Raw genomic sequence first — 12,801 nt, 5'->3', positions numbered from 1 at the left:
GCCGTACAACATATTGATCTTCTATTCCTAAGTGAGATTTTAGTATTCCTGTTAGCTAGGCCAGATTAGGAAAGTGTCGACCGTTCGATGAATAATCGATGAATCTATTCCGCTTAACAATGTTTTTCATTATACACACCGTTGTCCGTCCAGCAAATTTTGACGCTCTACAAAGGGTCGATTTGAGCGTGACAAATAACCTGTTTCTTGTAGCTCTATTATATTAACTGGTCATTCTCCATTTGCAGACCCATGCTAAGCACCTATTCAAGCGGCCGTTACGCAGGATCAGCGGTCTCAAGGTCACCGTGGTGTCAAAGACTAGGTATCGGATAGAAAGGGCCCATATACACACACATAGTTGACTCGTTTGTCCACTAATAATAAGTGACTCGATGCGCTAAATGACGCATAGCCATAAGACTAAGTGGAAATACTAAATAGACAAGCTTTTGCATCATTCGATCGCTGGGCTCTCAAGCCGTCCATTCACAAACGTTCGCTCAAGCATTAGCAATGAGACGCGCTCTACCATGCGAGTACCCGCATGGTGGCGCTTGCCAAGTAACATCTATGATCAGATCGCTTGATATGAGCGCAAAACTGGAACTGCAAATCTTAATCGAGGGTTGACGCAGTACCGTTTTGCTCATCGCCCATTATGGCGGGCCAGACTTTGCCTGTTCTATTTTTGCCTGAGATGCTGCAAATGGCTGATTTTCAATTGGCGAATGCGGAGTAGATGATTCTACAATCTCAAACTCAAAGCTCTAGAAAAACCAGTTCCGGTGGCGTCGACGAGGTGATATGATGACATTTTGAATTATAAAAATCAAACTAAACAAGATGACTTATTTTTCCTCGCAGCACTGAATTGCGCGTTTTCGTATCTATGAATCTTACCGCTGTTGGGTAAATTCGTACTATATTGTCCTACAAAGCTTACTTGTTTCCAACAACAAATCATCACAGCTTGTATTAGGGCTGAACGAAGCAATACGTACTAGCCTACTCAAGGCAATAGTCGATTTTCTGGTCAAACGGTCCTTCGTAGCGTTGACCGCAGTATGAAGTCATTAAATGTATAATAACTTGAGCTTGCTAGAAAAGTTCTTTTCTTTATCACGGTGGTGCTGATATCTAATTCTCTGGTAGCGCATTTTTTTTATAGACGTGAGCGTCACCGTGTAGTTTTACATTTATTAGTAAAGTTTGATTTCGTTACGTAGCACATTAGAGGTAATACATGACGCAGAGTCAACGGCTTCTACCATAACTAATTTATATTTGGTCCAGTCTGTAGGTAAAAGGCGTTTCTAGGGGGTTCACTACGTATGTGCAATTGTACATTAATCGTTTGGAATAATTTTTTAGTAGTAAGCTACTGAGCTTGAACTACCGGGTTACATGCATGGTGTGATTAGCCAATATTATTCTATTGAGGGGAAGGCGAAGCTCGATAGGCCACTCTGTTCTTTTCAATCAGACAATGTTAATTTTAAACTTAGTGCAACTTGCATTGCTGGATTTTTGTTTGATTAAGTATTCAATGATACCCTATATGAGAGATATTTTCAGTATTTTACGTTTTTTCGAATTTCTTTCAAATGTTAAACTAAGCAAACGACCAGCTTGAATTTCTGCAACGGTTCGGCCTGTCTCGGAGCTACATCTCCAAAAGCAGACTGAATAAGTTACATTTAATGGAAGTTATTATATTAAGCCCTATCAGAGGATCACTTTGGAGGACATAGCGGTTAGGACACGGCAAAACAGTATGAACCACTCTATCTTGAGCATGTATCACAGCGGATATTGTCTTATAGAAAAAAATTCCCAGAGGTCTTCGGGTACAATCCTGAGTAATAGGAATGACTATGTATTAAGTCGAAGCAAGGCATTGTATTTCCACGTCCCTTGCAACTGTCGTTGTTATTAAGAGCGAGTTAAATGAGGCTGTCTTTTAAACAAATTTTAATCACTTTGGTAGCATGACGCATCGTTCCGATAAGATAATGTCGCCGACATATGTACAACGTTTAGGATTATTACGATTATTTGGCACAGATAATTACTTTTGCACGTATTATACATAACCACGATCGTACGACAAATTATTCAAGTTTGAAGAACGGCGCGTACGTCGTTACTATACTTTCAATGCATAGAGCCGCCAGTGCTTGAGCCGTTCAAAACTCGACTTCATACTTCAGGGCAAAACTTCATGTCAAATCATTGCAAACAAATTGTGATTTTCCACCTGCCTTACTTAACAGCTAAATGATTAGAAAGCATCGTCTTTTCTAGCCATAGTCGCAGTGTTTCCTTGAAAGAAATCACTAGTGGCCAGTATACAGCTTCATCTCTAGCACATATCATCTCACCTTGTGGGACTGTACCGGCCAAAAACATAGATACCTTCAACTGAAATTTCTTCGAAAATTATATAATTGTAGTCATTTAATTTAGACCACTTAATTTAAGATTCACTGATAAATATACCGATGCCATTTCGTTTTTCTGGTACCGGTCAAATTAACAAGAGCGTTAAGCAAATGTTAGTCCGTATCGCCCCACCCTTCCCTATATATATATATATATATATATATATATGTATATATATATATAACCTTTTATTCAAAATCGAATAGAATGAAGAAGTTTTCAAACTTTTTAGGCTTTAGCTGCATTCGGTTGCCTTAAGACGATACAGTTTGGAAACACAAAAAAATCACCGAAAGTTGATACTGGAACAACGTTCAGATGTTTTGTTGTTTGCGAACGTTATTTATCGAATGTAAGTTAGAATGAGGGCAAAGGTAGTGTACTTCCCTACCTAGTACTTATATTAATTGAGCTTCCGTAACATTTTCAGTGGGTGTAAGAACGCTTTGGAAAGAAACGAATCCCTTCTCGTATTTATAGCTTTCACTTGAGATCATTGGCGGCCTTATGCACATCTAAATCCGGTTGTTATAAGAAGAATCTAACATAGACGTCCCACGTGGGACTGAGCCATAGTACAGACCCTATGACCTGATAGGATCTGTTGCCTCGTTGAATCGAATGCCACTAGGGCTACATTTGTGTGAGTACCGTATACTACTTCTCATAATGATGCTCATATAGAGATACAAATCTGTCTGTACAATTTACTTGTATTGTATTGGAAGGTTAAACATAAACCTTTCGAACGCGCCCTGAAAGTTCCTTACGTTGAAGTTAATTAAAGATTTCGTACTCTCCGCTGAATGACTTGTTGAGTACACTCTAAAACTTCAAAGCTAGGTCATGCTCAATTCACAAAAAACACCTACGTATTTCCTTATATTACGAGAAAATCACAGCTTTTGCTGTACACCGATAATAAGAGAGTGCGCACACGGGCAGTAACGACAAAAAGCAAATTAAGGGTGCTCTGTAGCAACAGTGTCAACCGACGATGTGTAAACAGAAGCCAAGGATGATCATCTTCTAAATGAAGTGACAATGCAAACGATAATGCCCAGCGAGAATTATGGGCGGTTGAAGAGGGAAGGCATAGAAGAAGGGAACTGAAGATCAGACCGCATGGTCCGCCCGTTGGCCAGCGCTTAGAAAAGGTCTGAGATTAACAAGAATAAGTAACAAACGTTTAATGTAAGGAAATCTACCGAAGTAATATTTAGTGAGTCGTAGTGTAGCGAGGTGATTCTTGTACCACGTACAACCTATGTGTATTCTCCTATGTTTTGTAGAAAAGATCATTCGTTCACGTGATGACGCGGCGCTGACGTGTTTGCCTGCTATACTCCGAAACGCGTAATTGTATACGTTGGAAACGGGTGTCGACACGCTTCGTTTTTTGCTGAACGGTACCAGCCATTTAAAGCAAACTCGAAACATTTACTTACGAAATCAAAATACACAGATCAACAAAATCATCTCGGTCAGAGCACACACATACACGCCTTGCCTTCAAACAGGCTTAAAAAGTATTCAAATGAGGACTTTACACAATTCTACTCAATCTAGTCAACGGCTAAATTTTGGTTTTGTACAGGCTCAAAATTTGCACATATGAATACAAAAAAAAAATCTTATTCTTGCAGGCTAACTTGAACCGCTTTGAAACGCCCAGTGCCGGTACTAATGATCGGTGCTTATCAAGCTGCGTTCCATTCCCCAGTCTTAAATCAATTAAAGATAATATACATGTGTAAATACAATTGCGAATAAGGAAAATAATAGATTTAGCAGCGAGCGGCAGTAAGTCCTACTTACACGCGACCACTCGTTGCTTTACCAGTCGTTTAATCGTAGGCATGATTCTATAGTAGAACCTTTCTGCGTATAGCAGGGTTTGGCCGCCGTTAATAAGCCAAGATTTCATTTTGTTGTAGACATGTGCTATATGCTCTCCTCTGCTCTTACTGTCTGACACTTAATCTCCTAAGTCAGCTATGCATGAAAGAGTCTTGCCGCGGAATGCCCCCACAGCTATTCAACCATGTACAACTACGTCGTCCTTAAAAGTGAAGGGCAACGAGCCTCTGTAGCTCGGTACGAAGATGAAGTAGCATTCTGGGCAGTCGACTATATTGTGTTCATCTCTGGAAAAGAGGAAGAGTTCGATAGTCTTCATGCGCTTTCTTTTTTCCTGCCTTTTCCGCTCTTAGTCGTATTTCCCCTTTCACTGATACTTCTAAACGCCTGAGGTTTCATCGTGGAAGAACAACCTGCAGGCCATTTGACTTTGTTCCGTTCCGGTGTGTCTAAACCGAGATAGCTAATGTTCATAGCATTTGCAAATACCGTTTCTACTGACCGTGACGCTAACGGTAACACTCATGTGCAGGTTCTGATAGTTAAAAACGTATATCTAAAATAATATGCTTTTTAAGAAGACAGATTCGCTAAGGCGGGCGGAGTGGGTTCAGTTCTGCAAATGTTCATTGAGACTACGATACATATGAAAATCACAGGCTAAACACGATTAGTAGACAATGGGACATTTTGAAAATCTGAAGTTTACACTTTACAACAAAAAAAAGCTTTTATATATTACTATTTATTGCGAGGGCTTGTGAAGCTCACGCGATAGATCTTTTATATATGTATATAAAAAGAAGAAACAAATGCCCTCAGAGCAGAAAGATGGCGTAAGCGCACAATTACTTTGCATAGCTCACCGAACCATCTGTAATCACCTCAGGCAGCTTCTTATAGGGGTAATAGAGGTTTAGTAAGTTTCATAACAGATCTTCCCACGGGCCTCCATCGGGTCCATAGTCAAGCTTTGTTAAATAAGAGCGTATCAAAAACACGTTCGCTAGCGATATTCTAGGCCCCGGAACCGCTCGAAATAAAGCTAGCTAATACACCAACTTCCCGAATTGGCGCTATCTCGACATTTGCCAAAGAAATGTACTGTCTAGAAAAGCCTGTATAACCGTAGACGGGGTCGCGTTCAAAAATCATCAAGGCTATTTTTATATAGCGGAAAAACCCGCTTTTATAGCAGTCACCAGATAGTATTTTGGGATAAGTGGGTGCGGGTGGTTAGAATCATCTCACTAAAGGGGTTTTTCTTGCTTGCTTACTTGAGTATAGCAAGCGTCAGCACTCACGCAAATGACATATCGTATGCCTATGCGATTCTTCATTAAAAATTAGGCTGTTCCTAATAGAACTGCTCGATAAGTCAGCCTGCTTCAGAGTTTTTTTTCTAGGTATAAAGTCATATACTAGAGGGCTGTTTATAGCGAGCGGCCCCTTTAAAAGTTGTCGAAGCAAATGCAAGTTTAACTAATGAAGTCTTTAATAGGAGCGTTGTATCTCATACCTTTCGTGTAATGAAGGCCTACGCGTAGAATTTGCACGCTCACGGTGAGATATATCGTTAAATATAATTGCAAAGCTCTCTAAAAAGACAACACTGTTTTAGAAATTACAGTCGGAGAATTTTGGTAGCAAATAATTGTACGTATGTGTGAAAAAAATCACAATTGCTTATTGAGAGACACAATAATGAGGAAAAACGGAAAAAGCAGATACAAAAAATGCGTTAGCTTGTCCCAGTACGAGTTTTTTTTCCAATACGAGTAGAAAATGTCCGCAATTTCCATACATAATACATTTATGGTTTACTCTTAAAGAAGATGCGGTACATTTCGTCTTTCATTGCTCCTGTGTACGCACATGTCTCGTATAGGTACGTTTATATCTTCCTGATGTACGCGTACAAACCTGGTAGAATGCCGGTGCACGGTACTGTAGAGACAGCGATGATTGGCGTTACGACGATTGAAGCTAAAAGCTATCTGAGAGCAGCAGTACTCATACCCTATGATCGATGACGTCGGCTACATTAAAATTGCTTGTCGATGTCTCTATTTGTGTATCTATCTATCTGCCGGTTTTTTCGCCAGTTGCTTTTGCTGATGCTTCTTACTGTTTCTGTGGTAACTACCGCTGCTACTTCATCAGAGCCTATCATGGTGAGTCGTTTTGGATGCCTACTATTCATCTGTGCAGCAGTGGCTATGCGAACGAGGGCAATAACATGAGTTGCTGTAATTACAACTTGCAACAGGAGGGGGCAGCTCAAATCGAGCAATTGGGGATGTGGCATTTTAGACGCGTCTAGCGTGACTAAACAAGCTACGTTAGCTCTTGCGTGGAAGGATGAGAAGTATATAACGAGGAAGCTCGGGGTGCGATCTACGGGTTCTGTCGGTTGGGTATGGGATTGATTGACTCGATGTCGTCGTTGTTGTCCTTTCCTCCTATGGAAAACACCTTCCTGCTTTAGTTCTAGTTCCGCCACAGAGCCCATGTCTGTATTCAAGACTGGACAAAACAGGAAAAGATAGGTGTTGTTGAAAGAGTGCAAAGTTGACTGGTGGGGCAACTCATCGTCATCCTAATTTCATCTTTTGGGGTGTAAGTAAGAGAATTACTGCTTTAGAGCTTTAAAGCGACCCCCAGTTTACAACCACTCGTATACTACCGCTCCGAACGACTGTGAGAAATATTATAAAGGGCCGATTATCTAGGTCATTACACAGCGTTATTAAGTAGCTGGAAACGCCTTTGGAACTGCTTTTTTTGGCAATATATTCTAACATTCTATCTTCGGGAAGGGAAGGGGACTAAAAAGAGGCGAGTTTCACAATCTTTATGACTAACATTTTGTTTTAAACTCAATCACGGCTTGGATTGCTCTACCGTTAGGAAATGTGTCATGTTGAGTGAAACGATGTCCTAGAAATCTAGGTTGACCCAATAGCCCCGTTCGTAACCAAACGAAAGATGTTTCTACTCTCTGAGCTATTCTATTCGTCAAGGCGAATTCGAAAGTGATCAACTCGGCTTGTTGATACGGGATTACGATCCATATGTTTGCTGGCATACAAAAATATCTATTAGTATTTTAGGCCGGATGACTAATATAAACATTGCTGACATAACTCAAAAAGAATGTCCTACGAATTGTTCCTAAACTACCTTGCACGAAATCACGCCGATCCGACAGGATACAGCGAAAGTAGAAGTGACCGCTTTGTGACTCTAAAGCCGTAATCATCTGAAAGCATCTTTTTCGTTGGATATATGTTAATCACCAACTTGATTAATATTCAAATAGACCAATTCGTCATGGTACAGTAAGATCCGCACCGCATCGTGCGGTGTTTTTTTTTTATTTAAATTTATCCGTTAAAATATGAAAAATATGTTTTAGTATCAACCCTTATCGACCGGTGGATGTCGATAGCTAGTCTCGTGCTAAACCGCGCTGGTTTGGCGGATTGGACGTTTACACCGTATCCAACAAAAGTTATCAACGAAGAAATTCCACCAGTGCGATCCTTTAAATCGTTTTGTGAAAAAAAAAAAAAAAAATTTAGATAACCCTAAGCAAATTCTACTTAGCGTTATTGTTTTATGTTAAGCTGATTTTCGATTTTTACTGCTGGATAATTACTGGATAGTTAAGAAGGGCTGTAGTCGTTGATGTCCCTATACCTGTTAGCTTTACGAATAATCCAGGACCGCTTCGTAATCTACTCCTTTAGAGGACTGTTATATGCAAGCCAGGACTGCAGTTAATCAATTTCGTAAAATATTGCAATCGTATAACCACAGTTCGATGCGCCTTCTTTAATAAGACATGTTATGATGTTTAGATAAGTTTTTGCTCTTTTAATTCATTTCCAATACTAGTCGTGTTGCATTGATGTCTCCCCCATGTAAATGGGCTAATTCGATGGCACCCGACAGCAGGAAGTGATTCGTATTCGGTTAAGCAAAATAACCTTAAAACAGCTTAAAAAACCTTAACAGCTGTAAAAGGATCAAATCTGATTTAGACTAATAGTTCAGACTGCCTAGCTCAAGGGCGTGTCATACACAGGGCCGTTGGCCGGTCGGGTCACTTTTACCCAAAACCGTGTATATTTTTTTAGAGTAGATGAGAATTATGTAAGTTAAAAACGTTGAATTATGGATGTCGCAGTTCATCGTGTTACACTGTAATGTTCGTTTAATTACCTACTTCTCGTGTTTTTAGAGTTAAAGATGACGTACAGCCTAAAGCGTTGAAGGCTCCGAAGTATCTACTACAGACAGCCGATTACCAGTTGGCCTGAACTCCCCGCGGCCTTGATGTTGACCACAATCAAAAATGCTCACACATTGACGGGTTCCAAGTAAATGAATCTTGCACGCTATACAACTGAATTGATAAAGCATTCTGTTCTTAGCGTTGAAGTAGAATTCCAGTAGCATCGGGCTGCAGGCTATATGAAATACCAATAAGGTACCTTTCACGCGAGAACCAACTATCTAAACCTACTCAATAAGAACCTAGAGGAAAAGCCAGGTCCCATATAACTGCGCGTCCGATGCGAAACTGGAACACAAATTTATAACCACCGTAACACCTACGAATGACTAAAAAAAAATACGTTTTCTATATTTTCACAGCAAGCGATTACTTATAAACTTGTGCTAAAATAACTATTTTCTATGTAGTCATTTTTCAGCAGATTTTTCGCTAGAGATAACCTAGAGGAAATTTCTAAAATTGAATAAAGTTCTAAGTGGTCATTTTAAAACAAATCGCGCTAGAAAGTTCATGCATCGATGCTGAATACACGTATTGTTGTCTTTGACATCTTCAATAGTGGTGTTTTCTCTAACTAGTGTTTCATCAGATATATTTAACTGTTCGAATCGAATTACGGCATATAAGAGTGAACAAATAAACTGGTATTATTTGTTTTTTTAATAAGTACATAAATGCTACATAAAAAAAAGTTGCGCAACGCTTACTACATCTGGTATCTAGGGTAAGGCTTTGTTAAATGGCGTAAGTTTTCGATTATTCTTCAAGAGAGCTTGAGTGCAACTTAGCATACTTAATAGTATTCTGCTACTAATGGAGCTAGGATTATTCATACGAAGGCCTGCGTAGCAGCTCTATACAATTGCCTTCAACCTTCACGCCATAATCACTGAAGCTTTCCCGTTAAAGAAGCTATGTTGAACTAAAGAAGCTATAAACTCTGTTGAATCTTGATGAAAATTAAGACGTTGAACTTAAGAAATGAACAGTTAAAGAATAAACGTGATTGTTATTTAATTAGGTGCGATTCACGTATTGTGCCTCGAAATAAACGAGATTGTACCTTCCAAGTTGAAACAGTTCTATAGACACAAATAGATTATTTTCGGATAAGTTACAGTTTTATATGAAAAAGCACGTTTTTTTTTTTTTTATAGAAGGAGATTGTTTTGCTTTTTGTAATAATCGAATTTCAGTAAACTATGATTTGTGACATGTATTTCGGCTAGGAAATCGGATACAGCTAAAACACATTATATTACACAATAAGGGGATAAAACAATGACCTTTGCAATGGTATACACGAAACGAGCATTATTGAGTTGAAGTTCTCAAATATAATAACAAACACATGTTATTTAGAATTTTCACTTCAAACTTGTTCCTAGATAAAAACCTTTAGATAGCTAGCTAACTTTCCATTATAACGATCTTGAACTCAAGTTACTGCAGATTATTTTCAATAGCTAAGCGAACGCAGGGTTTGCTCTGTCCATTGTAGCGGATAATCGAAGGAAACGCACCATATAACTTTAAAAACTAGATGACTACAATCCGATATGCCATTTACTAGGTAATTATTGTATTAAATTGATCTTAATAAATATTGGGTTGTTGAAAAAGTAGTGACCGTTCTTAATTGACAATTTAACTTATATTTTGAAATAATATTACTAAAATAAATCTACGTCATCTTTATGGTTGGCCTTTTGTTATTATTCTAATAACAGTATATCACCATTTCTGTAGAACTTTGGTGGCTCTTGGGCAGAAAATACGACAAGCGATTTTTGTACCCCTACATCGAAACTGAATGAACACCATTATGGGGATTCTGAGATGACAGTCCAATGAGATAAGGTCCGCGCTATAAGGTGGATGCATTAAAATTTTTGATCTCTCACCTTTTACCAGCTAGCTAAAGATGTGTGTGGCCTAGCACCGTCATAGTGCAAAACGACGTTTTTTTTTTTTGTTCGTTAGTCCGGTCGATTTTTTCAGTGGTCAGCTGTAAACTTGTTTACTACTGACAGTAGAGATCCGAATGAACTTTTTCGCCAGTCGACAGCAACTCATAACACGATTGCCTTCCTATCGCACCGAACACATAACATAATCTCCTGTGACCTCGGTCTAGGCCTTGAGACAGGTTGTGGAAGTCCTTTTTTTTTTATTCGCGCATAATTCGTTATTTACATTGAACCAGTTTAGAAATGGCTAGGCTTCTTTGTGTTTTTGTGGGATTTCGAAAATGAAAACACGATGAAGTGAATTGTTCTTCATTAATTCGTACGGCGCCCAAAGGTCAAGCTTTTTTTGTAGACCCTTTTAAGCAGTTTAAAAGTGTCTAGTGGTAAATGCTTAGTTTCATGGTGAAGGCCTAGCTATTGCTCAATTTTTGTAGTAATCTCATCAACTTTTCCTATCATTGGTCGACCATTACAATGATTTGAATCTTTCGCATTGGACTTTTTAGAACGAAAGCAACAAAGCCGTCTTTGGGCCGCTTCTTACGATGATGCATCTTGACTTACATTATGAGCATAGGCAGCGTTTGTGCCTCTATCGTAATAAAATTGTAATATATAGAAAAATTTTGCAGACATTTTACGCATTTTCACTCTATCTTCTTTCCTCTAGTACCGTCAAATCTTGGCTTTCAAATGGCGTCAACGCCGACTTGACGTCACTCATACTAGCTCAGACACGCGACATTAAAGTGATTTAGCTAGAGAAACGTTCAATACCCTTTTGACGACACAACGCTTACTTGTAAGCATGACATTATTTTAAGTACAGAATAATCATACGGGTGAGTAATTGGGAACCCTCGCGATATCCTTATTTAGGTGAAGGAAATTTGTGCAAAGACTTACAGGGACAAGCCTGAGAAGTAAATCCATTGTGTTCGCAGCTTTTGTCCAGTTTGTTGGTTTAAGCCTTAATCGATATGCAGGTATAAATGCGTTGCCGTCTACCGAAGATGTTTAGTGCGTAAAATATAGCGTATCTGACTTAAAATAGGATCAATCGCTACTGTATTTCCTTCATACGCATCTTTCGTACGTGAGATCTGCGGATAAATTCCTCTACTGAGCAAAGAAAATCACTGATTTACTGTCACACGCTTGAGCCGGGCTTCGAAATACGCAGAGTGTGACCAATACGCTGTTTACTGAGAAACAATTTTAGTTTAGTCCTTCGGCCTATCGGCCATACTGCCCGTATTAACTGCGTATAAATATATTACACTTGACAAGCTCATATATCGTATGTCATAATAACGGGAGCCAAGTAAATGATCATAATCGAATCATGGTTTAGATGATAAGGGTAGCATCTACCAATCAAACTCGCTGGCTTAATATCGATAAAAAGAGAATCACGAGGTATATCATGCCGACAGACAGTCATTGCAATCCTTGTGTTGCATTGTACTCCGCGCTGTCCATAGCTCTGTTACTACAATAGACGCTTTGCGTTCTCTGTATTCGGTGGCTTGTCGGCTTACTAACTGAATGAAAGGGTAGTCTTTACCGGAGTTCCACTTATGTCCCTAGCTAGAACTCAATCCCGCTTTTAAACAGGGTCGTTAGAATGCGGAAATATGATGGTACCCGTAACAGGCCGAGTGCCGTAGCTGGCGCATGCTTGCTGAACCATTCAACAAAGGTGCTTAGTTCTCTCGTTGTTGTGGCCGTTCTGTACGCTCAGCATTGCTCATACTAAGTGAGTGCAGTGAGGTCTGGCGAAGCAGCACGGGAGGCCGAAGCAACTCGACCTCTGGTGCCTCCCGGACTCATCCCGCGCGACACAAACCAGCAGCAGCAGCAGCAGCAGCAGCGGCGTCCGAACGCTGTAAGTGTGCGGCAGCAGACGTAGCGAACGCCGTCATTTCGTCAGTGCTCAACGGGAAAAAGGGATTCAGTGAGAAACACGTTGGTGCTTCATATTCGTCGACCCGACGGCACTCGGCCCGGTCCATCGGTGCGCCGAGAACAGCTTCATGGTCATTGAAATTGTCCCCATCTACCCGATGCTAGTGATTGTCTGTTTATCGTTTGTGAACGAACCACCACAGCCGTTCAGCCTCTATCCGTTCGCTTACTATAGGCGATGCCTGCAGTCGGACTGCAAACAGCCAGGCGGAGTGGTATACCTATGACAGCCTCAGAGTCTGTGGCCATTCCAGC

Source organism: Varroa jacobsoni, unplaced genomic scaffold (assembly GCF_002532875.2).
Source record: "Varroa jacobsoni isolate VJ856 unplaced genomic scaffold, vjacob_1.0 scaffold_302, whole genome shotgun sequence".
Lineage (NCBI taxonomy): Eukaryota > Metazoa > Arthropoda > Arachnida > Mesostigmata > Varroidae > Varroa > Varroa jacobsoni.
The sequence above is the reverse complement of the archived record's forward strand: the minus strand, read 5'-3'. Positions refer to the sequence as shown.